Source organism: Triticum urartu, chromosome 1A (genome assembly GCF_056163025.1).
Source record: "Triticum urartu cultivar PI428250 chromosome 1A, HENAU_Tu73, whole genome shotgun sequence".
NCBI lineage: Eukaryota > Viridiplantae > Streptophyta > Magnoliopsida > Poales > Poaceae > Triticum > Triticum urartu.
The window spans coordinates 298211822-298236761 of record NC_141873.1 but is presented as its reverse complement, the minus strand read 5'-3'; the positions used below and the strand labels follow the sequence as shown (position 1 = coordinate 298236761).

Below are 24940 nucleotides of genomic sequence, written 5' to 3'. Positions count from 1 at the left end.
TTACGTTGTGGCATTTGATAGCACACTAAGTGTTCCTCCGGTATTCAGGAGTTGCATAATCTCATAGTCATAGGAACATCTATAAGTTATGGAGAAAGCAATAGCAATAAACTAAACGATCATAGTGTTAAGCTAACGGATGGGTCATGTCAATCACATCTTTCTCTAATGATGTGATCCCATTTATCAAATGACAACTCATGTCTATGGTTAGGAAACTTAACCATCTTTGATTAACGAGCTAGTCAAAGAGGCATACTAGTGACACTTTGTTTGTCTATGTCTTCACACATGTACTAAGTTTTCGGTTAATACAATTATAGCATGAATAATAAACATTTATCATGATATAAGGAAATATAAATAACAACTTTATTATTACGTCTAGGGCATATTTCCTTTAGTCTCCCACTTGCACTAGAGTCAATAATCTAGATTATATAGTAATGATTCTAACACCCATGGAGTCTTGGTGCTGATCATGTTTTGCTCGTGAGAGAGGCTTAGTCAACGGGTCTGCAACATTCTGATCCGTATGTATCTTGAAAATCTCTATGTCTCCTTCCTTGACTTGACCGCGGATGGGATTGAAGCGTCTCTTGATGTGCTTGGTTCTCTTGTGAAATCTGGATTCCTTTGCCAAGGCAATTGCACCAGTATTGTCACAAAAGATTTTCATTGGACCCGATGCACTAGCTATGACACAAAAGATTTTCATCTGGATTCCGTCGTATCTACTTTTCCAAACACTTTTGCCCTTGTTTTGGACTCTAACTTGCATGATTTGAATGGAACTAACCCGGACTGACGCTGTTTTTAGCAGAATTGCCATGGTGTTATTTATGTGCAGAAACAAAAGTTCTCGGAATGACCTGAAACTCCACGGAGATTATTTTTGGAAATAATAAAAAATACTGGTGAAAGAATCAAGGCCAGGGGCCCCACACCCTAGCCACGAGGGTGGGGGTGCGCCTGCCCCCCTGGGCGCGCCTCCTGCCTCGTGGGCCCCCTGGAGCTCCACCGACCTCAACTCCAACTCCATATATTCGTGTTCGAAGAGAAAAAATCAGAGAGAAGGATTCATCGCGTTTTACGATACGGAGCCACCGCCAAGCCCTAAACTCTCTCGGGAGGGCTAATCTGGAGTCCGTTTGGGGCTCCGGAGAGGGGAATCTGTCGTCGTCATCATCATCAACCATCCTCCATCACAATTTCATGAAGCTCACCGCCATGCGTGAGTAATTCCATCATAGGCTTGCTGGACGGTGATGGGTTGGATGAGATTTATCATGTAATAGAGTTATTTTTGTTAGGGTTTGATCCCAAGTATCCACTATGTTCTAGGATTGATGTTTCTACGACTTTATTATGCTTAATGCTTGTCACTAGGGCCCGAGTGCCATGATTTCAGATCTGAACCTATTATGTTTTCATGAATATATGTGAGTTCTTGAACCTATCTTGCAAGTCTATAGGCACCTACTATGTATTATGATCCGGCAACCCTGAAGTGACAATAATCGGGACCACTCTCGGTGATGACCGTAGTTTGAGGAGTTCATGTATTCACTATGTGTTAATGCTTTGGTCTGGTACTCTATTAAAAGGAGGCCTTAATATCCCTTAGTTTCCAATAGGACCCCGCTGCCACGGGAGGGTAGGACAAAAGATGTCATGCAAGTTCTTTTCCATAAGCACGTATGACTATATTCGGAATACATGCCTACATTACATTGATGAATTGGAGCTAGTTCTGTGTCACCCTATGTTATGACTGTTACATGATGAACCACATCCGGCATAATTCTCCATCACCGATCCAATGCGTACGAGCTTTTCACATATTGTTCTCCGCTTATTTGCTTTTCTGTTGCTATTGTTACAATCACTATAAAACACCAAAAATATTACTTTTGCTACCGTTACCTTTTGCCACCGTTACCACTACTATCATATTACTTTGCTACTAAATACCTTGCTGCAGATATTAAGTTATCCAGGTGTGGTTGAATTGACAACTCAGCTTCTAATACTTGAGAATATTCTTTGGCTCCCCTTGTGTCGTATCAATAAATTTGGGTTGAATACTCTACCCTCGAAAACTGTTGCGATCCCCTATACTTGTGGGTTATCAGACGCTCTGCTTAGAACTTCACCAACTGACAGCTCCATCATTCAATAAAAATACATATCCAGTTTGTGACTTAGAGTCATCTGGATCAGTGTCAAAGCTTGCATCGACATAACCGTTTATTACGAGCTCTTTGTCACCTCCATACACGAGAAACATATCCTTAGTCCTTTTCAGGTATTTCAGGATATTCTTGACCGCTATCCAGTGACCCACTCCTGGATTACTTTGGTACCTCCCTACTAAACTAATAGCAAGGCACACATCAGGTCTGATACACATCATTGCATACATGATAGAACCTATGGCTGAGGCACAGGGACTGACTTTCATTTTCTCTCTATCTTCTACGGTGGTCGGGCATTGAGTCTGACTCAACTTCACACCTTGTAACACAGGCAAGAACCCTTTCTTTGCTTGATCCATTTTGAACTTCTTCAAAACTTTAACAAGTATGTGCTTTGTGAAAGTCCAATTAAGCGTCTTGATCTATCTCTATAGATCTTGATGCCCAATATATAAGCAGCTTCACCGAGGTCTTTCATTGAAAAATTCTTATTCAAGTATCCTTTTATGCTATTCAAAAATTCAGTATCATTTCTGGTCAACAATATGTCATCCACATATAATATCAGAAATGCTACAGAGCTCCCACTCACTTTCTTGTAAATACAGGCTTCTCCAAAAGTCTGTATAAAACCATATGCTTTGATCACACTGTCAAATCGTATATTCCAACTCCGAGATTCTTGCACCAGTCCATAAATGGATTTCCGGAGCTTACACACTTTGTTAGCACCTTTTGGATCGACAAAACGTTTTGGTTGCATCATATACAACTCTTCTTTAAGATATCCATTAAGGAATGCAGTTTTGACATCCATTTGCCAAATTTCATAATCATAAAATGCGGCAATTGCTAACATGATTCGGACGGACTTAAGCATCGCTACGCATGAGAAGGTCTCATCGTAGTCAACTCCTTGAACTTGTCAAAAACCTTTTGCAACAAGTCGAGCTTTGTAGACAGTAATATTACCGTCAGCGTTAGTCTTCTTCTTGAAAATCCATTTATTCTCTATGGCTTGCCGATCATCGGGCAATTCAACCAAAATCCATATTTTGTTCTCATACATGGATCCCATCTCAGATTTCATGGCCTCAAGCCATTTTGCGGAATCTGGGCTCATCATCGCTTCCTCATAGTTCGTAGGTTCGTCATGGTCAAGTAACATGACTTCCAGAACAGGATTACGGTACCACCCTGGTGCGGATCTTACTCTGGTTGACCTACGAGGTTCAGTAGTAACTTGATCAGAAGTTTCATGATCATCATCATTAGCTTCCTCACTAATTGGTGTAGGAATCACTGGAACTGATTTCTATGATGAACTACTTTCCAATAAGGGAGCAGGTACAATTACCTCATCAAGTTCTACTTTCCTCCCACTCACTTATTTCGAGAGAAACTCCTTCTCTAGAAAGGATCCATTCTTAGCAACGAATATCTTTCCTTCGGACCTGTGATAGAACGTGTACCCAACAGTCTCCTTTGGGTATCCTATGAAGACACATTTCTCCGATTTGGGTTCGAGCATATCAGGTTGAAGTTTTTTCACATAAGCATCGCAGCCCCAAACTTTAAGAAATGACAACTTGGGTTTCTTGCCAAACCATATTTCATATGGTGTTGTCTCAACGGATTTCGATGGTGCCCTATATAACGTGAATGCGTTTGTCTCTAAAGCATAACCCCAAAACGATAGCGGTAAATCAGTAAGAGACATCATAGATCGCACCATATCTAATAAAGTGTGGTTACGACGTTCAGACACACCATTACATTGTGGTGTTCCAGGTGGCGTGAGTTGTGAAACTATTCCGCATTGTTTCAAATGAAGACCAAACTCATAACTCAAATATTCTCCTCCACGATCAGATCGTAGAAACTTTATTTTCTTGTTACAATGATTTTCCACTTCACTCTGAAATTCTTTGAACTTTTCAAATGTTTCAGACTTATGTTTCATCAAGTAGATATACCCATATCTACTCAAATCATCTGTGAAGGTCAGAAAATAACGATACCCACCACGAGCATCAACACTCATCGGACTGAATACATCAGTATGTATTATTTCCAATAAGTCTGCTGCTCGTTCCATTGTTCCGGAGAACGGAGTCTTAGTCATATTGCCCATGAGGCATGGTTCGCAAGCACCAAGTGATTCATAATCAAGTGATTCCAAAAGCCCATCATCATGGAGTTTCTTCATGCGCTTTAGACCAATATGACCTAAACGGCAGTGCCACAAATAAGTTGCACTATCATTATTAAACTTATATCTTTTGCCTTCAATACGATGAATATGTGTATCACTACTATCAAGATTTAGTAAAAATAGACCACTCATCAAGGGTGCATGACCATAAAAGATATTACTCATATAAATAGAACAACCATTATTCTCTGATTTAAATGAATAATCGTCTCGCATCAAACAAGATCCAGATATAAAGTTCATGCTTAACGCTAGCACCAAATAACAATTATTCAGGTCTAAAACTAATCCCGATGTTAGATGTAGAGGTAGCATGCCGTCTGTGATCACATCGACTTTGGAACCATTTCCCACGCGCATCGTCACCTCGTCCTTAGCCAATCTTCGCTTAATCCGTAGCCCCTATTTCAAGTTGCAAATATTAGCAACAGAACCATTATCAAATACCCAGGCGCTACTGGGAGCATTAGTAAGGTACACATCAATAACATGTATATAAAATATACCTTTCAAGGATGGCTCCCACTCCCGCTCCTCCCACCCCCGCTCCATCCTCCTCGTCGGCCTCCGGCCAAGCCCGATCCATCAAAAACCCTCCGGCCGCCCCCTCGCCTGAACTAACGCTAGCCACCAACCCCCTAGATGAGCTCCTTGATGTCTACTACACAACCTTCTTCTTGTAGACGTTGTTGGGCCTCCAAGTGCAGAGGTTTGTAAGACAGTATCATATTTCCCTCAAGTGGATGACCTAAGGTTTATCAATCCGTGGGAGGTGTAGGATGAAGGTGGTCTCTCTCAAACAACCCTGCAACCAAATGGCAACGAGTCTCTTATGTCCCCAACACACCCAATACAATGGTAAATTGTATAGGTGCACTAGTTCGGTGAAGAGATGGTGATACAAGTGCAATATGGATGGTAGATATAGGTTTTTGTAATCTCAAAATATAAAAACAGCAAGGTAACTAACGATAAAAGTGAGCATAAACGGTATTGCAATGCATTGAAACAAGGCCTAGGGTTCATACTTTCACTAGTGCAAGTTCTCTCAACAATAATAACATAATTGGATCATATAACTATCCCTCAACATGCAACAAAGAGTCACTCCGAAGTCACTAATAGCGGAGAACAAACGAAGAGATTATTGTAGGGTACGAAACCACCTCAAAGTTATTCTTTCCGATCAATCTATTCAAGAGTTCGTACTAGAATAACACCTTAAGACACAAATCAACCAAAACCCTAATGTCACCTAGATACTTCAATGTCACCTCAAGTATCCGTGGGTATGATTATACGATATGCATCACACAATCTCAGATTCATCTATTGAAACCAACACAAAGTACTTGAAAGAGTGCCCCAAAGTTTCTACCGGAGAGTCAAGACGAAAACGTGTGCCAACCCCTATGCATAAGTTCACGAGGTCATGGAACTTGCAATTTGATCACCAAAACATACATCAAGTGGATCACGTGATATCCCATTGTCACCACAGATAAGCACATGCAAGACATACATCAAGTGTTCTCAAATCATTAAAGATTCAATCCGATAAGATAACTTCAAAGGGAAAACTCCATTTTCATCAATATAATCCACTTTTCCATATCAAATAATCATCATAAATTTGAGACTCTTCCAAACCCACTTTCATCAATATAATCATCATAAGTAGGAGGCATGCTATCATCATAAAAAATTTGCATATCAAAACTTGGGAGGCTAAAAATATCATCTTCATTAAACATAGCATCCCCAAGCTTGGGACAAACATTAATTGCAGCAAATATATTCTCAAACTTCTCATTCTCATCAAACATAGCATCCCCAAGATTGGGCCTTTTCATATTATAAGAATAATCACTCTCATCATTAACAGTATGGATAGCACCAATAGTATAGCAATTATCATCATCACAATGAGTAATAGGAGCAACATCATTTGGGAGGGATACCTTTCTACCTTTGCTTCTCCATCTTCTCTTTTTGTTCTTCACATCATGTGTGGGTTTAACCCTCTTTTTGAGCTTCTTATTTATGATATTGGTTGGATAGAAGGCTCCTCCTCGTTATCTGATTCATCATAAGAACTAATAGGAGGATATTGGGAAGTCTCTTTCCTTTCATTAGTATTCTCTTCATCTTCTATTTGTTTTCTTGCCTCTATGTAATTGGCAATATAAGGATTTTCAATGCAATTCACCACACAATACATAAAACTTTCTTCTAGATCAATATTGAGGAATTTCTCAAGGTTATATTCTGGAATATGCTTAGTTATACGTTTCATTTCTTCATAACCCAAAAGCAAACTAAGTTCATTATGATGTGCAAGGGAAATCAAATCATCACAATTTTTGGACACGATTCGATCATGAAACAATTTGCATCAGAGATTTAAATGACCATGTTCATTGAAAAGTTCACAAGTATGGCTAAGAAATTTTAAATTTTCAGCACAAGCATCCAGCCTTTCTTGCAACCATTTAGTTTCCAGATACTTATGCCTCTTGCAAAATATATTTTCCCTAATAGCTGTGTACTTGAAAACTCTATGCACTCCACAAAAGTTGACATGCTTATAAGAGACATTTTCATCATGAATAGTGCAATCATCATTAGTACTATGGATATTCAAAGAGTTCATACGAACAACATTGCAATCATGCTCATCATTCAAAGATTTAGTGCCAAACATTTTAATGCATTCATCTCTAGCAATTGAGCGCAATTATCGGAATCCTTATTCTCATGAAAGATATTAAAAAGATGAAGCATATAGGTACCCTCAATTCCATTTTTTGTAGTTTTCTCTTATAGAATAAACTAGTGATAAAACAAGAAACTGTCGATTGCAAGATCTAAAGATATACCTTCAAGCGCTAACCTCCCCGGCAACGGCGCCAGAAAAGAGCTTGATGTCTACTACACAACCTTCTTCTTATAGACGTTGTTGGGCCTCCAAGTGCAGAGGTTTGTAGGACAGTAGCAAATTTCCCTCAAGTGGATGACCTAAGGTTTATCAATCCGTGGGAGGCATAGGATGAAGATGGTCTCTCTCAAACAACCCTGCAACCAAATGGCAAAGAGTCTCTTGTGTCCCCAACACACCCAATACAATGGTAAATTGTATAGGTGCACTAGTTCGGCGAAGAGATGGTGATACAAGTGCAATATGGATGGTAGATATAGGTTTTTGTAATCTGAAAATATAAAAACAGCAAGGTAACTAACGATAAAAGTGAGCACAAACGGTATTGCAATGCGTTGAAACAAGGCCTAGGGTTCATACTTTCACTAGTGCAAGATATCTCAGCAATAATAACATAATTGGATCATATAACTATCCCTCAACATGCAACAAAGAGTCACTCCAAAGTCACTAATAGCGGAGAACAAACGAAGAGATTATTGTAGGGTACGAAACCACCTAAAAGTTATTCTTTCCGATCAATCTATTCAAGAGTTCGTACTAGAATAACACCTTAAGACACAAATCAACCAAAACCCTAATGTCACCTAGATACTTCAATGTCACCTCAAGTGTCCGTGGGTATGATTATATGATATGCATCACACAATCTCAGATTCATCTATTCAAACCAACACAAAGTACTTGAAAGAGTGCCCCAAAGTTTCTATCGGAGAGTCAAGACAAAAACGTGTGCCAAACCCTATGCATAAGTTCACGAGGTCATGGAACTCGCACGTTGATCACCGAAACATAGATCAAGTGGATCACGTGATATCCCATTGTCACCACAGATAAGCACATGCAAGACATACATCAAGTGTTCTCAAATCCTTAAAGACTCAATCCGATAAGATAACTTCAAAGGGAAAACTCAATCAATTACAAGAGAGTAGAGGGGGAGAAACATCATAAGATCCAACTATAATAGCAAAGCTCGCGATACATCAAGATCGTACCATCTCAAGAACACGAGAGAGAGAGAGATCAAACACATAGCTATTGGTACATACCCTCATCCTCGAGGGTGAACTACTCCCTCCTCGTCATGGAGAGCGTCGGGATGATGAAGATGGCCACCGGTGAGGGATCCCCCCCTCCGGCAGGGTGCCGGAACAGGGTCCCGATTGGTTTTTGGTGGCTACAGAGGCTTGCGGCGGCGGAACTCCCGATCTATTCTGTTCCCTAATGTTTTTAGGGTATATGGACATATATAGGCAAAAGAAGCCGGTCAGGGGAGCCACTAGGGGCCCACGAGGGTGAGGGCGCGCCCAGGGGGGTAGGGCGCGCCTCCCTGCCTCATGGCTTCCTCGAAGCTTCCCTGGCGTCTACTCCAAGTCTACCGGATTGCTTCCGTTCCAAAAATAACTCTCCCGAAGGTTATATTCCGTTTGATATTCCTTTTCTTCGAAACACTAAAATAGGCAGGAAAACAACAATTTGCGCTGGGCCTCCGGTTAATAGGTTAGTCCCAAAAATAATATAGAAGTGTTTAGTAAAGCCCATAAACATCCAAAACAGATAATATAATAGCATGAATACTTCATAAATTATAGATACGTTGGAGACGTATCACTCCTCCCCTCGGTGGCCCCACCACCCTCGCCATTCTTCGACCTACCTTATGTCAAGGCAGGGCAAGTTGTGCTTCGCTGCTTCCTGGGCTACAGCAGTGCCATGGGATTGGAGTTCGAAGATGACTGCAGCTAGTACCTCTGCCTCGACATCACCACCCCAGCCCTCCACCTCGCCTCACCGCTCTACATCACCTTCGGCTACTCTAACCGCCACCTTGATGACATAGTTGTCGCTACTCTGCTTCAGGCCGCCCTGGGTGGCTCTGTTGCTCACTTCTTCATCACCCGATGCTCTCCCCTGGTCTTTCGCTTCCATGTTGCTTCTGCGCATGTTGCCGAGATCATCCTCGCCCAATCCACACTCTGTTTCCGCAACTACTCCTTCTCTTTTGCTAGAACCCTGCCCCCGCTCCCACCTCCGCCTCGCACTATTGCGACGTGCATGACGATCACACAGCTGCTCCAAATCCCCAACGATCTAGGCCTCCACTTCGAAAGTGTTGCTTGGGCACAATGTCAATCGATAGTCTCCATTCCTCCAACAAACCAGCCGCACGGATGCCGCATGTACGCGCGCGTCATCTAGTTTCCTTTCGCTCTCGATGCCTCCACGATGGGCCTCATCCTCGCCGACCTCTTTGGCGGCGTCCACCACCATTTCAACGTCACAGATGATGGAGACTCCTGCTTCTCCTTCACTGTTGCATCGCCTGACATCGCCACGCTCATCGCCTCCATGGGTGAATTCCGCAAGCTGGGCATGCTGATCCGCTTCCCTCGGCCACATCCTTTGGGGGGTGCCTGATGCTCGCCTTCTAGGGTTGCTTTGCCATCGTCTGTTGGAACAGCATCTCCCTCGCCGTCGGCGGTTGATCCTGCACTGCTGCCACCTGCACCTACAACTCTTGATCTACCCAAGGAGCATCGTCAACGGCCTGGTATTAGCTTATGTTATCGTATGCTTAATGTTAATCGCTTTACCCAGCTTACACCACACGTGCATTACACTCAGCACACGCACCTGTTTTGGATTACCTTCTTGCCAACTACTGTTAGACCTAATGAACTATTAGTCGAGTCTGCCCTAAACCACTTCTTTTCGGTCAAACAAGATTTTCTAGCAGTCAAAGTTCATGAGCACATTTTCAAGTCTGGCATCTTCTCCCGCACAATCAAAATTCAAATCCTCAAGCATGGGTCCCTTGATTTTGAAGGGTTTCGACTCTTTCTCTTTGACCAGCTTGAACTGGTCGTCGCTCACTGTAGTCGCTTCCTTCATAATTATACCAAATTTGCATACCCTACCCTGCCTCCTCGATCGGACTCCATCCTTGGCCCTTTTGATGACCAGCATCTGCAGATCCTTGCGCCACAGCAACCCCCCACCATCGCACGCTCGCTGCACGCACGCCCTGATCCGCATGAACCTGGGGCCCGCTTCATGTATAATGATGGTTCTGCGGCGACCCCAGACACACCAAATCTTACAAAAGATCCGTACGCTGGACCTGATTCGGCGCATGCGGGCGAAGATGGTGCGCGCCCCGAGGACCCTCTCTCTGTCTCTCTGTCTGTGCCATTTTTGAACGACCCGTTTGCCCGCCCCGCATCTAATCCGGGCACCGCCCCCTGTCTCCCCACGCGCAGCCCCGGTGATCGCATCAACGAAGAATCTTGAATTGGGAACCGACAAGACAGAGAGATCTTGCGTTCGCACGCCGCTGTAGCTCCCCCATGCTGCTTCTAATCAGCATATAGGCCTCATCATCACGCCTAATCTCACACTACGGGCTACGCCGGCCGCTCGATCACCACGCCACAGCTTGTCGTCCCCTCTCCCTCTGACACACGCAACGGGCCCAACCGCCTGATGGTGGACTTGTCACCCACGTGGTCCAACAACAACACGACAATCTCATACAAAGATGCTCTCCTCTCTTCTCCTCTCGCCCCTAGCCATCTACATCCTCAGTCCCCCTATATAACACTTCGCCGCCTCCTTCCTCCTCATCTACGCTCTCACACTCCTCCACCCTCCAAAAGAAAGCGGTGTTGCTTCCGGTGCCTTGCTCTTGATCATTGTGTAGAGGCCTGTCGCGACCCCGTCCACTGCGCTCGCTGCTGGGGGTGCGGCCACCGTAGCCGTGGATGCAGGTATAGGAGAATCTGGCCTGTTTTCCCTCCTCTTCCCGATGATTTCTCTTCTCAACCTAACCCAGCGTTCTACACTCGCAGCATGGACTCCGCCGGATCCGCCTCGACGGCGGCTCGCGCTTCACGCACGCTCATGATCGGCGACATCCCCATCATCCTTTCTGAACCTTTCCCCGCGCTCTGCGTCCCCTCTCCCTTCGTCCTCAATGGCTTTCCTGTCAATGCCACCGGGGCTCCCCTCCCCCCCTCACCGCCACGCACCTCTGCGCCTCGACCCACACCCGCCTCCCCCTCCCCAGCTACCAATCACATACACACCTCTCCGTTCGACACACAGGAACTGCGGGAACCTCTCTCCGACGTCCTCCTCGCCTCCCAATACACTAGATCCCCATCTCACGTCTCTGAAACCGACTCCGATGAAGAACCGCCCCGCCCGTTTCATGAGGATGGACTGCTGCCGCCCTACGGGGATATGCCTCTAGTCGTAGCTCCACCATGCCTAGTCCACTGCCCGCACCGCTTTGCCTTTATCCACCTCCAGAACCAGGACCCCAATCCCACCCCCCTCATCCGCCGAGCCATCCAGCACACTTGCGGCAACCCCACCTTTATCATGGGCGGATCGTGGCGTGGGATTGCCTACCTCACCTTCCACACACCCGCTGCACGCAATGATGTGATCAGCCACAGCCCAATAGAGTTTGAAGGAAATGTTGTCACTATTGAGCCTGTCGAGCACGTCGACCGCTCCATTGTCGTGTTCACTGACCTAGCAGAGGTCGAGGTCTCAGAGTTTCCGCATGAACTCTGGCACAATGATGGCATACGATTCGCCCTGGCTTTCCTTGGCGACGTTTGTGCCGTGGATGACTTCTGTCTCCATGGCATCGACTACACATCGGTTCATGCCCTTGTGCTCCTCCAATCTGCAAGCCAGCTCCTCCTGGCATTGTCATCCAGCTCACACCCATCAATGAGATCAAAATAGCCAAAGTGGTGGAGGTTTCTCGCTGGCACCACGGTGATGAAGCCAATCCCTTCGGTGGTGAATCCTCTAACGGCGACTCTGCGCCGCTCTCTCAGCGTGCCTCTCCACGTCCACTCTTCCCTACTCATCTCGCCCCTGTTGTCTCCGCGGTCCGTACGGGGTGGCGCACCGACCCCACCTACGGCGGATCTAGGCCTGTCACTCCCCGTGCACCTGTCGCGTCCCCTGGCTCTGACACAGACAGATTAGCTCTGGCCTCACCTCTCCCACTCCATGGAACTGTGCGACAGCCACTCGTGATTTCCGATGATGACTCAGCTACTTAGGACGACATGCACGCCCCGCTCCTGCATGGCGTGTCCCCAGACTCTCTGGACACGGGACATACACCTCCTCCTGTTGCCCAGACCCCACCTGTCATCTACCCGGCTGCTCAGGTGGGCTCTGTGGTGCCGCCTAGCCCATGCGCTGGGCTGCCTGCCGCCCCACTGTCCGCGGGCCCGCTGGTGTCGTCCAGCGCGTCCGCGTTCGCCGTGTTTCTACCACCTACAAATGCATCTGCTGCCCCCCCCCACCTTCACTTTCACTGCTAACGAGTCTTCTCGTGCTACTGGTAATCGCTCACCCCCTCCTACGCTCAATCAACCAAATCTTGTATCCTCTGTTTCTCTGCTCCTGATCGAGGTCGCCATGGACGCAACTCTCCCTCTACAGGACCTGGACACCCATGAGTGCACCATTCGCAAGGAGCGCCACAAAACGGCACGCGACCAATCCTTCTCCAAAGACAAGCTGCGTCGGAGCGCGAGGCTGGCTGGCAAGGAGGCCAAATACTCCCCCATCCTCGCCAAAGCCGTCAAGGCCAAGGCGGCTCGCCACTCTGCTATAGACGTTGATACGGCCATTGACCGCGCCATCCAGGAGGCACGCCTCCACGAGTCCGATGCCCCTCCTGCCTCTGTCAAAGATCTTGCGGCCATTGCACTGCTTTGTGGCGCCGATGATGGCCAGTTGGATGCCATCATTGGATCTGAGGCCTCTGCCTCTGGTGACGACGAGACTCTGTGATCTGCACTCTTAGCGTCCTTGGCCTGGCGGAGCACTCCCGGCCGTCTCCGCCACCCTTAGCTTCGTCGCATGTCGCTGCCGTCACGCTGTTCTTTTGGTTGCCGCACCCTATGTCGCTAGTTCCAGTGCTACTCGTGCACTCGCCTGTAGCTTTTGTGTATGAACGTATGTTGTACCTCGCCTCTGGTCGTTGGTGCTTGAATGAACTCTATGAGTAATGACGCCTTTTTAATTTGCTCCTGGAATGTACATGGTCTTGGTGATAATGATAAATGCTCTGATGTTCTCTCCAAATTAATAGAAACTAAGCCGCACATAACCCTCTTGCAAGAATCAAAACTCGACACTCTCCCAGACCTTAAACTAAAATCCTTCCTGCCATGACAACTCGACCAAGTTTTCTCGCTACCAGCTGTCGGAACCGCGGGTGGCACTATCTCTGCCTTCAACTCTGCCTCTTTTCAAGTCATCTCCTACTCACACCTAACCTTCTCTTCCACCCTAATCCTACAATCAACTGCCTGCGCCCAGCACATTGCCATCACAAACATCTACGCCGCATCGTCATGATCTCTCAAGCAAGCCTTTTTAAACGAGCTCTCATTTATCTCACAACCCGGTGACACTCCCTGGATTATCGCTGGTGATTTCAACCTCATCCCCTTCCCCTCTGAAAAAATCACCCCGCATTCCACCACATCGAAGCCAATGCTTTTAACCAAACCTTAGATGATCTAGCTCTCATAGAACTGCCCCTGCTTGATCGCAGGTTCACCCGGTCAAACAATAGAGCCACCCCCACATTAGAACGGCTAGATCATGTTTTCTTTAACCTTGCTTGGGTGGGAGCCTTCCCTAACACCCCGCTAACCTCTCGTGCATGTTGCACGTCCAATCACGTCCCACTCCTCATCCACGTCACCACCACCATCCCATGATCCATTTTTTTCAAATTTGAGGCTGGCTGGGCGAACTTCCGAACCTGTGGCGAGATTATTAGCCAAATTTGGGCCTCTTAGCCCTCATCGCCATCCAACGCAGCCGCCTCCCTCATTGTTGTGCTCAAAAAATCTCGTACACATCTTAAAAAATGGGCGCATTCTCGTATTCCCACCCCTCCCCGAAGCTTGTTGCCATGCTGCAATCACCGCCCTAGACCTCGTGCAGGAAAATAGACCTCTATCTCGACCAGAGTCTCTCACTCGCGAAATCATTGTCTCCATACTCAAATCTACCATGCAGGAGAAAATGATGTACTGGCGTTGGCGTGCCAAGGTCTCGCGCGCCATCAACGGCGGCGAGAACACTAAGTTCTTCCACATGTCCGCTTCTCAACGGCTACGGAAAAATAAAATCTTTACCCTCACACAGGATGGCTCTGAATACTCTGCTCACCAGCAAAAAGCTGAAATCTTACGTGACTTCTTTGTCTCTTTAATTGGTACTCCAGCTCTGACAACATGGGTCTTTGACCTAAATTCTGTATATCCACAACCAGTGCTCGGGCTCCACGTCCTAAATGAGCCTTTTTCAGAAGAGGAAATCAAGCCTGCTTTCTTCACAATGAACCCCCAAGCCAGCCCTGGAACGGACGGTTTTGGACCCTCTTTTTATAGATCCTTTTGGCATTTAGTCAAAAATGTAATCCTGTCTTTCTTTACCCTTTTTCATCAAGGATTTGCAGACACAGAACGCTTAAAACCGTGCCCACATTGTCCTCCTCCCTAAGAAGGATGCGCCAAGCACACCTGACGCCTTTAGGCCTGTCTCTCTGCAAAACTGTCCAATCAAAGTTGTTGCTAAAGTTATCACATCCCGCCTAAAGCTGCTCATCCCTCTGCTAGTTCATGGCAACCAGACTGGCTTCATCTCTGGCAGAAACATCGCCGAATTTTTTTTCTTTGCAGCCGATCTCATTAGCTCTTGTCATTCACGTAAAAAACCTACTATGGTCTTTAAGCTGGACTTCAGAAAGGCTTTTGACTCAGTGGCTTGGCCTGCACTCGACAAAATCCTGGCAATACGTGGGTTCTCCCCAACCTTCCGTTGTTGGACCCAAAATATTCTCCACACAGGCAAAGCGGCCATTCTTCTGAACGGGATTCCGGGAAAATGGATTCAATGCAAAAATGGATTGAGACAAGGTGATCCGGCTTCTCCCTACCTCTTCCTCATCGTCGCCGACCTTCTTCAACAACTCATCCTCCAGAACTCTGATCCTTCCCTCCACCACCCCATCTTCTCCCACCTGCCTCCCATTGTCCTCCAATACGCTGATGACACGCTCATCATTGCAGCCGCCTCCCCTGCCGCCGCCTCAACCCTTAAAGTAATCCTAAACAACTTCGCACACGCCACGGGCCTCGCCATCAACTTCTCCAAAACCACCTTAGCCACCCTACACACAGATGAAGCCAAGACTGCTACCATCGCCCTTGCCATGGGGTGCTCATGCGCCTCCTTCCCGCAAACTTACCCCGGTCTTCCTCTCACCCCAACCAAGCCTCTCACCAATGTTTTCAACCCTCTGGTAGAACGAACTAGGAAATTACTTACCGGCTGGGGTGCCAAACTTCCCGATAAAGGCGATCGGCTCATCCTCATATCTGCAGTCTTGGACTCAATCCTCACCTATTTCATGTCCATGTTTCGCATCCCAAAGAAAACAATCAAAACTTTGGACTCTCTCGGGAGGGGTTTTTTTGGGCAGGAGAATATGCTTGCTCAGGTGCTCAATGTCTTATTTCATGGAAAAATGTTTGTTTACCTAAAAACGGTGGTCTAGGGCTCAAAAACTTGCATGTTCAAAACAACTGCCTCCTTATGAAATTTGCAGCCAAAGCACTCTCCTCTGCACAAACACCCTGGCTTGAGTGGCTTGATCTCCAACACCCTAATGCTCTAGTTTCCTCTTCCCCGCAAACCTCTATTCTATGCCGCACAATTTCACAGCAAATCCCTACTCTACAAAATATCTCTTTCATGCTAACAAATAGTGGCTCACATACTTATTTCTGGCTAGACACTTGGCTGGTTTCCCAACCCCTTGCCATCTCCTTCCCCCACCTATTCTCACACTCCACCTTACAGCTGGTTAAAGTGGCTAACATTTTGCGTTTCGGCATCCAAGCTAACCTCCGTAATTGCCTCTCCCTCACGACAGAACAAGAGCTTGTGTCGCTTGTGGCTATTTTGCAGGATTTCATGCCCTCGGCGGTGGAAGATCAATGGTTCCTATGACATGACATTGGCTTCTCCACCAACCATGCATACGGTGCCCTCATGGCTCGGCCAGATAACGATCTCCTTGCTCCTCTCATATGGAGTGCCAAGGTTCCTCGGAAGATCAAAGTCTTCGCCTGGCTACTCTTCAAAGACTGCCTCAACACCAGAGTTAACCATGCACACAAGCATATAATCGATTCAGAAAAATGCCCTCGGTGTGCTAGGCTACCCGAAGACTCCAGCCACCTCTTCATCACGTGCCCTCTTGCCAATAGGATTCGGCAACGGCTTGGGCTCCTTCCACAATCCAACGACACCACAGACCTATGGGACGTTTCTACTCCTCCTCACCTCCCGACTACGGCGTGGCCTTCGGTTCTCTTGCCCTTACTATGGATGATATGGGAAGCATGCAATGATATGGTATTTAGAACGGTTGATCAATGCTCTGTAATAACCCTTAGGAACCTTATTTCTTCTTTGGACCTTTGGTCTCATCGTCTTGTGCAATCACAAGACAAGGAGGACGTCTTCTCGTGGCATTCCTACCTCTCTGCACATTGCATCGTGCCTATGTAATTCTGTACTCACTGCCATGGCAGCCCTTTGAGCAATATATTTAGGTGAGGGAGCTCCCCCGGTGATTCTCAAAAAAATGCCTTTCACTTTGCCATCCTTCTTATCCGCCAAATACTTGGGGCAGTTCTGCTTCCAGTGACCGGTCCCTTTGCAGTAGAAGCACTCAGTCTCAGGCTTAGGTCCATACTTGGGCTTCTTCACTTGAGTAGCAACTTTCTTGCCATTCTTCTTGAAGTTCCCCTTCTTCCCTTTTCCCTTCTTCTTGAAACTGGTGGTCTTGTTGACCATGAACACTTGATGCTCCTTCTTGATTTCTACCTCTGCAGCCTTTAGCATTGCGAAGAGCTCGGGAATTGTCTTATCCATGCCTTGCATATTATAGTTCATCATGAAGCTTTTGTAGCTTGGTGGCAGTGATTGAAGAACTCTCTCAATGACACTATCAACCGGAAGATTAACTCCCAGCTGAGTCAAGTGTTTGTGGTACCCAGACATTCTGAGTATGTGCTCACTGACAGAACTGTTCTCCTCCATTTTGCAGCTATAAAACTTATTGGAGACTTCATATCTCTCAATCCGGGCATTTGCTTGAAATATTAACTTCAACTCCTGGAACATCTCATATGCTCCATGACGTTCAAACGTCGTTGAAGTCCCGGTTCTAAGCCATAAAGCATGGCACACTAAACTATCGAGTAGTCATCAGCTTTGCTCTGCCAGGTGTTCATAACATCTGGAGTTGCTCCTGCAGCGGGTTTGGCACCCAGCGGTGCTTCCATGACGTGATTCTTCTGTGCAGCAATGAGGATAATCCTCAAGTTATGGACCCAGTCCGTGTAGTTTCTACCATCATCTTTCAACTTAGCTTTCTCTAGAAATGCATTAAAATTCAACGAAACAACAGCACGGGCCATTTATCTACAACAACATAGACATGCAAAATACTATCAGGTACTAAGTTCATGATAAATTACAGTTCAATTAATCATATTACTTAAGAACTGCCACTTAGATAGACATCCATCTAATCATCTAAGTGATCACGTGATCCATATCAACTAAACCATGTCCGATCATCACGTGAGATGGAGTAGTTTTCAATGGTGAACATCACTATGTTGATCATATCTAATATATGATTCACGCTCGATCTTTTGGTCTTAGTGTTCCAAGGCCATATCTGCATATGCTAGGCTCGTCAAGTTTAACCCGAGTATTCTGCTTGTGCAAAACTGGCTTGCACCCGTTGTATGTGAACGTAGAGCTTATCACACCCAATCATCACGTGGTGTCTCAGCATGACAAACTGTAGCAACGGTGCATACTCAGGGAGAACACTTATACCTTGAAATTTAGTTAGAGATAATCTTATAATGCTACCGCCGTACTAAGCAAAACAAGATGCATAAAGGATAAACATCACATGCAATCAATATAAGTGATATGATATGGCCATCATCATCTCGTGCCTTTGATCTCCATCTCCAAAGCACCGTCATGATCACCATCGTCATAGGCTTCACACCTTGATCTCCATAGTAGCATCGTTGTCGTCTCGCCAACTATTGCTTCCACGACTATCGCTACCGCTTAGTGATAAAGTAAAGCAATTACATGGCGATTGCATTTCAAGAAACAACCATATGGCTCCTGCCAGTTGCCGATAACTGTGTTACAAAACATGATCATCTCATACAACAATTTATATAATCACGTGTTGACCATATCACATCACAACATGCCCTGCAAAAACAAGTTAGATGTACTCTACTTTGTTGTTGCAAGTTTTACATGGCTGCTACGGGCTTAGCAAGAACCGTTCTTATCTATGCATAAAAAACCACAATGCAGTATAGTGATTGCTTTTTGTTCTTCAAAAAGAACCATGTTCATTGAATCCGATTCAACTAAAGTTGGAGAAACTGACACCCGCCGGCCACCTGTGTGCAAAGCACGTTGGTAGAACCAGTCTCATGAACGCGGTCATGTAATGTCGGTCTGGGCCGCTTCATCCAACTATAGCACCGAATCAAGAAACAACTAGTGACGGCAAGCAATATGTATATACCCACGCCCACAACTCCTTTGTGTTATACTCGTGCATATAACATCTATGCATAGACCTGGCTCGGGTGCCACTGTTGGGGAACGCAGTATTTCAAATATTTGCCTATGATCACGCAAGATCTATCTAGGAGATGCATAGCAACGAGCCTCCACGTACCCTCGTAGACCGAAAGCAGAAGCGTTAAGTAACGCGGTTGATGTAGTCGAACGTCTTTGCGATCCAACCGATCAAGCACCGAACGCACGGCACCTCCGTGATCTGCACACATATAGCTTGATGACGTCCCTCGTACTCTTGATCTGGCTGAGGCTGAGGGAGAGTTTCGTCAGTACGACGGCGTGGTGACGGTGATGATGAAGTTACCAGCGCAGGGCTTCGCCTAAGCACTGCAATGATATGACCGAGGTGTGTTTCTGTGGAGGGGGGCACCGCACATGGCTAAGAGAAACTGTGGTGTGCCTTTGGGGTGCCCCCCTCCCACGTATATAAAGGGGGGAGGGAGGAGGAGGCCGGCCAAAGGGAGGAGGCGCGCCAAGGGGGGGCAATCCTACTCCAAGTAGGATTCAGCCCCCCTTTCCTATTCCAACTAGGAGAAGGGGGGAGGAGAGGGAGGAGAGAAGGAAAGGGGGGTCGGCCCCCTAGTACAATTAGGTTTGGGCTAGGGGGGCACGCGCCACCTCCTGGCCTTCCTCCTCACTTCCACTACTAGGCCCATGAGGCCCAATAACCCCCCGGGGGGCTCCGGTAAACCCCCCCCCCCCCCCCCGGTACTCCGGTAAATACTAGATACACCTCGGAACCATTCCGGTGTTTGAATATAGTCATCCAATATATCAATATTTATGTCTTAACCATTTCAAGACTCCTAATCATGTCCATAATCTCATCCGGGACTCCAAACTATCTTTGGTACATCAAAACACATAAACTCATAATACCGATCGTCATTGAACGTTAAGCGTGCGGACCCTACGGGTTTGAGAACTATGTAGACATGACTGAGACTCATCTCTTGTCAATAACCAATAGTGGAACCTGGATGCTCATATTGGCTCCTACATATTCTACAAAGATCTTTATCGGTCAAACCACATAACAACATACGTTGTTCCCTTTGTCATCGCTATGTTACTTGCCCAAGATTCGGTCGTCGGTATCATCATACCTAGTTCAATCTCATTACCGGCAAGTCTCTTTACTTGTTTCGTAATGCATCATCCCGTAACTAACTCATTAGTCACATTGCTTGCAAGGCTTATAGTGATGTGCATTACCGAGAGGGCCTAGAGATACCTCTCCGACAATCAGAGTGACAGATCCCAATCTCAATCTATGACAACTCAACAAACACTATCGGAGACACCTATAGAGCATCTTTATAATCACCTAGTTATGTTGTGATGTTTGATAGCACACTAAGTGTTCCTTTGGTATTCGGGAGTTGCATAATCTCATAGTCATAGGAACATCTATAAGTTATGGAGAAAGCAATAGCGATAAACTAAACGATCATAGTGCTAAGCTAACGGATGGGTCATGTCAATCACATCATTCTATAATGATGTGATCCCATTTATCAAATGACAACTCATGTCTATGGTTAGGAAACTTAAACATCTTTGGTTAACGAGCTAGTCAAGAAGAGGCATACTAGTGACACTCTGTTTGTCTATGTATTCACACATGTACTAAGATTCCGGTTAATACAATTCTAGCATGAATAATAAAAATTTATCATGATGTAAGGAAATATAAATAACAACTTTATTATGGCCTCTAGGGCATATTTCCTTCAGGAGGAGCAGCGGAAGGGGCAGCGAGAGGGGGTAGGAGCATTACCTGCAGCGGCGGTGGCGGTGGCGCGAGGTGGCTGGGGGAGAAACCCTAACTGCGGCGGTGTCGAGCGGAGGGGATGATCGAAAGTGATGAGGGGTGCAGGGGGCTGGCGCGGGTTTTCTTTTGTTGTAGTAGTAGTGTTGTGCAAGGGTCGGCGCTACTGCTAAGTCCACTAGTTGTAGAGCCGATGGTTAGCCCATGCTACAGCTAAGTGGGCTATTGTTTTGGCCCTGCGGCCCACGTGACAGCAGTGTGGCCAATGCTAACTAACGCTGCTGCTAAGCCATACCAGTAGCACGCTTTGTACCAAGCGCTACTGGCAGTTACCAGTAGCGTGGGGCCCAAACAAACACTACTGCTAAACTTCTATGTATAAGCATTTTCTTAGTAGTGGTAGAGTATAGCTTTAACAGATGTCACGTGTTAACACTTTACTAATGGCCTTTTCTCTTTCAAACACTTACAATGAAAAAGTCACTGATAAATGGATTGATTAGGTGCTGATAACGATTTCTTGAGGTAAGGTAGTTGTTAACATGAATGATGAGATTGGATCATTCCCAACGATAATAGACACTTTAATACATCATAATCAGTCGGTTACCCGAGCTCCTGGTCCCTCATGCTAGGGTTCCTCCGGCCCCCCTAGCCCCCTCCCGATGCCACCGACCGTCGGTCGCGTGCACCCCGTCCCGCCCCTCCCAATCCCGCCCCTGTGTCGCTTCCCCGGGAGGTGGCCAGGGCGGCGCGCACCCACCCCTCCCTCTCGTCCGTCCTCATGCTCCCGCTCCCCCGCCGCCGGCAGCGGGCGCCCCCGGCACTAGCCCGGGTGGTGTTGGCGGCGGCGGTACCTCATGTCCCCCAGCATGCGGCTCCCCTTCCTGAGGCAGGAGACGGCGGCGGTGCTGTTCGGCTTGGCGGCGGCCCGGCGACCTAGTGGCGGACGAGGTGGCGGTGCTTCCACTTGGCGGCGAGGCAGCGTGGAGGCGTGTTGTGGCCGGCAGCGCGCCCCCGGCGCAGATCTGGCCCCTACGGGACCCATCTGGGTCCTAGCGGGCTGTCCAATGGCGCGTCTTCGACATCTTCTGCATGGCGTGGAGGAGGAGGAGCTCGGACCAGGGGTGTGGCGCCGACGGCGTGCCTTCTGTAGCATGACGGGGGCAGCTTTACAGGCACCTGAGTGCCCGGCCGAGCCTAGTATGCTCCTGCCGTCACGTCCAGTCGGTTACCATTGTTGACAGTGGAGGTTGGGCCCTCTCGCATGCCGACGATGCTGCTGTCCCTAGTCTGACCTCCTCTTCTTTGTTGTGCAGGCCCCCTTCACGGTACCATGGTGAGACGGCGTGGAAGCTTCAAGACCGTTTTGGCATAGGGTGGTGGTCTATTTGGTGGCGTGCTCTGGAGTGCCCAAGGTGAAGGTTGGTGAAAGTGCAACTATCCCTGGGTGGCTTTGGTAATTCCTAACAACATATAGTTCATTGAGCTAATGCTATTTGAAGATAAACATTTCAGGAAAGCTCAATGATCGGCATGGCATGGATGAGAAAATTGGATCCCTCAAAATTCTAAGGACAAAGAATTGGCTCAAGCTCAAAGCATGGGACTCTACATTTTTTAGTTTAAGTGGTCCAAGATCACATTGAGTCCATAGGAAAAGCCAATACTATTAAGAGGGGATGAGGTGTTGCTTAATGAGTTTCGTGCTCAAAGTGCTTAGTGATATGCTCCAAAAACCCCCAACTACTTTCTCACATCCACATATGTCTCAAACCAAAAGTCCAACTTGGCCCCACCGAAATTTTATATTCGGCGTCACCGAGTTCAGTTAACATAGCCACTGCCAGAAACCCTAATCTTTTTGGTCGCACCGATAGGATCTCGGTCTCACCGAGATGGGATTGTAATCTCTCGGTTTCCCTTCGTAATGTTTCGGTCAAACCGAGATGAGCGATCGGTCCCACCGAGATTGCAATGCAAACTCTCTGGTTCCCTTTCGTAATGTTTCGGTCCTACCGAAAGAGTGAATCGGTCCCACCGAGTTTGCCTGACCAACTCTCTATTAGTCTATTAGCAAAATTGGTCTCACCAAGTTTGTGTAAACGGTCTCACCGAGATTACGTTATGCCCTAACCCTAACAGAATCGGTCCCACCGAGTTGACATGTCGGTCCCACCGAAAATCATAACGTTCACATTTTGAACTAAATCGGTCTGACTGAGTTTTACGATTCGGTCCCACCGAGTTTGGTGATTTGTGTGTAACGGTTAGATTTTGTGTGGAGGCTATATATACCCCTCCACCCACTCTTCATTTATGGAGAGAGCCATCAAAACATGCTTACACTTCCAACATATATGTTCTGAGAGAGAACCACCTTCACTTGTGTTGAGGTCAAGATATTCCATTCCAACCATATGAATCTTGATCTCTAGCCTTCCCCAAGTTTCTTTCCACTCAAATCATATTTCCACCAAATCCAAATCATGTGAGAGAGAGTTGAGTGGTTGGGAGACTATCATTTGAAGCACAAGAGCAAGGAGTTCATCATCAACACACCATCTATTACCTTTTGGAGAGTGGTGTCTCCTAGATTGGTTAGGTGTCACTTGGGAGCCTCCGTCAAGATTGTGGAGTTGAACCAAGGAGTTTGTAAGGGCTAGGAGATCGCCTACTTCGTGAAGATCTACCTGAGTGAGGCAAGTCCTTCGTGGGCGACGACCATGGTGGGATAGACAAGGTTGCTTTTTCGTGGACCCTTCATGGGTGGAGCCCTCCGTGGACTCACGCAACCGTTACCCTTTGTGGGTTGAAGTCTCCATCAACGTGGATGTACGATAGCTCCACCTATCGGAAGCACGCCAAAAATCTCCGTGTCTCAAATTGCGTTTGCTCCCTCCAAACTCCTCCCTTTACCTTCATATGCAATTGTTTTACTTTCCGCGGCTATACTCTTAGAATTTCATGTGTAGGTTGATTGCTTGACTTGTGCTAAGTTGCTACAATCTGCCAAGAACAAAAATTGGGAAAAGGCTAGATTTTTATTTGGTCAAGTAGTCTAATCACCACCCCCCTCTAGACATACTTTCGATCCTACAAGTGGTATCAGAGGTTTGGTCTCCATTTGCTTTGATTTCCATAGCTTTTGGTGGTCATAGCCTTGGTTTCACAACCTAGGAGAGTATGGCGTCTAGCGAGGGAAATTACCACCGTAGAGGTCCTTACTTTGATGGTACAAATTTTGCTAGTTGGAAGCATAAGATGAAAATGCATATTCTTGGACATAACCCCGCCGTTTGGGCTATTGTGTGTATTGGCTTGCAAGGTGAATTCTTCGATGGGAGAGAACCAAACTGTGAAGCTACCGCGGAAGAGTTGAATATGCTACAATAAAATGCTCAAGCTTGTGATATCCTCTTCAACGGATTATGCCCCGAAGACTTCAACAAAATCAGCCGTCTTGAGAATGCAAAGGAAATTTGGGATACTTTGATTGATATGCACGAAGGTACCGAATCCGTCAAGGAATCCAAATTGGATGTGCTTCAAAGTCAGCTTGACAAGTATAAAATGAAGGATGGTGAAGGCGTCGCTGAAATGTACTCTAGGTTTGCTCTCATCACAAATGAGATTGTCGGCTTAGGAAGTGAAGAGATGACCAATAGATTCATCATCAAGAAGATCCTAAGAGCCTTGGATGGAAAATATGATACCGTGTGCACATTGATCCAAATGATGCCCAATTACAAAGATCTCAAGCTAATGGAAGTTATTGGAAGAATTGTTGCTCATGAGATGTCACTCAAGGATAAGGAAGAGCTTCACAACAAGTCAAGTGGTGCTTACAAAGCCTCGTGTGATGCTCCCACATCATCAAGTGAGAAGCAAATCTTGAATGAAAAATTGAGTCTAATGGTGAAGAACTTCAACAAGTTCTACAAGAGTAGAAGCAAGGAAAGAAGTCCCAAGTCAAGGTCCTACAATGACAAAAGATCTTCTAGTCGTGAGCGTAATTGCTACAATTGTGGAAGACCCAAACACTACTCCAATGAGTG

General features: G+C 46.5%; 1 pseudogene; it reads left to right on the top strand.

Moving 5' to 3' along the window:
* The first annotated feature begins 4928 nt into the window (after window positions 1–4928).
* LOC125532844 (uncharacterized) lies at window positions 4929–10645 on the top strand (annotated as a pseudogene).
* Window positions 10646–24940: the final 14295 nt, after the last annotated feature.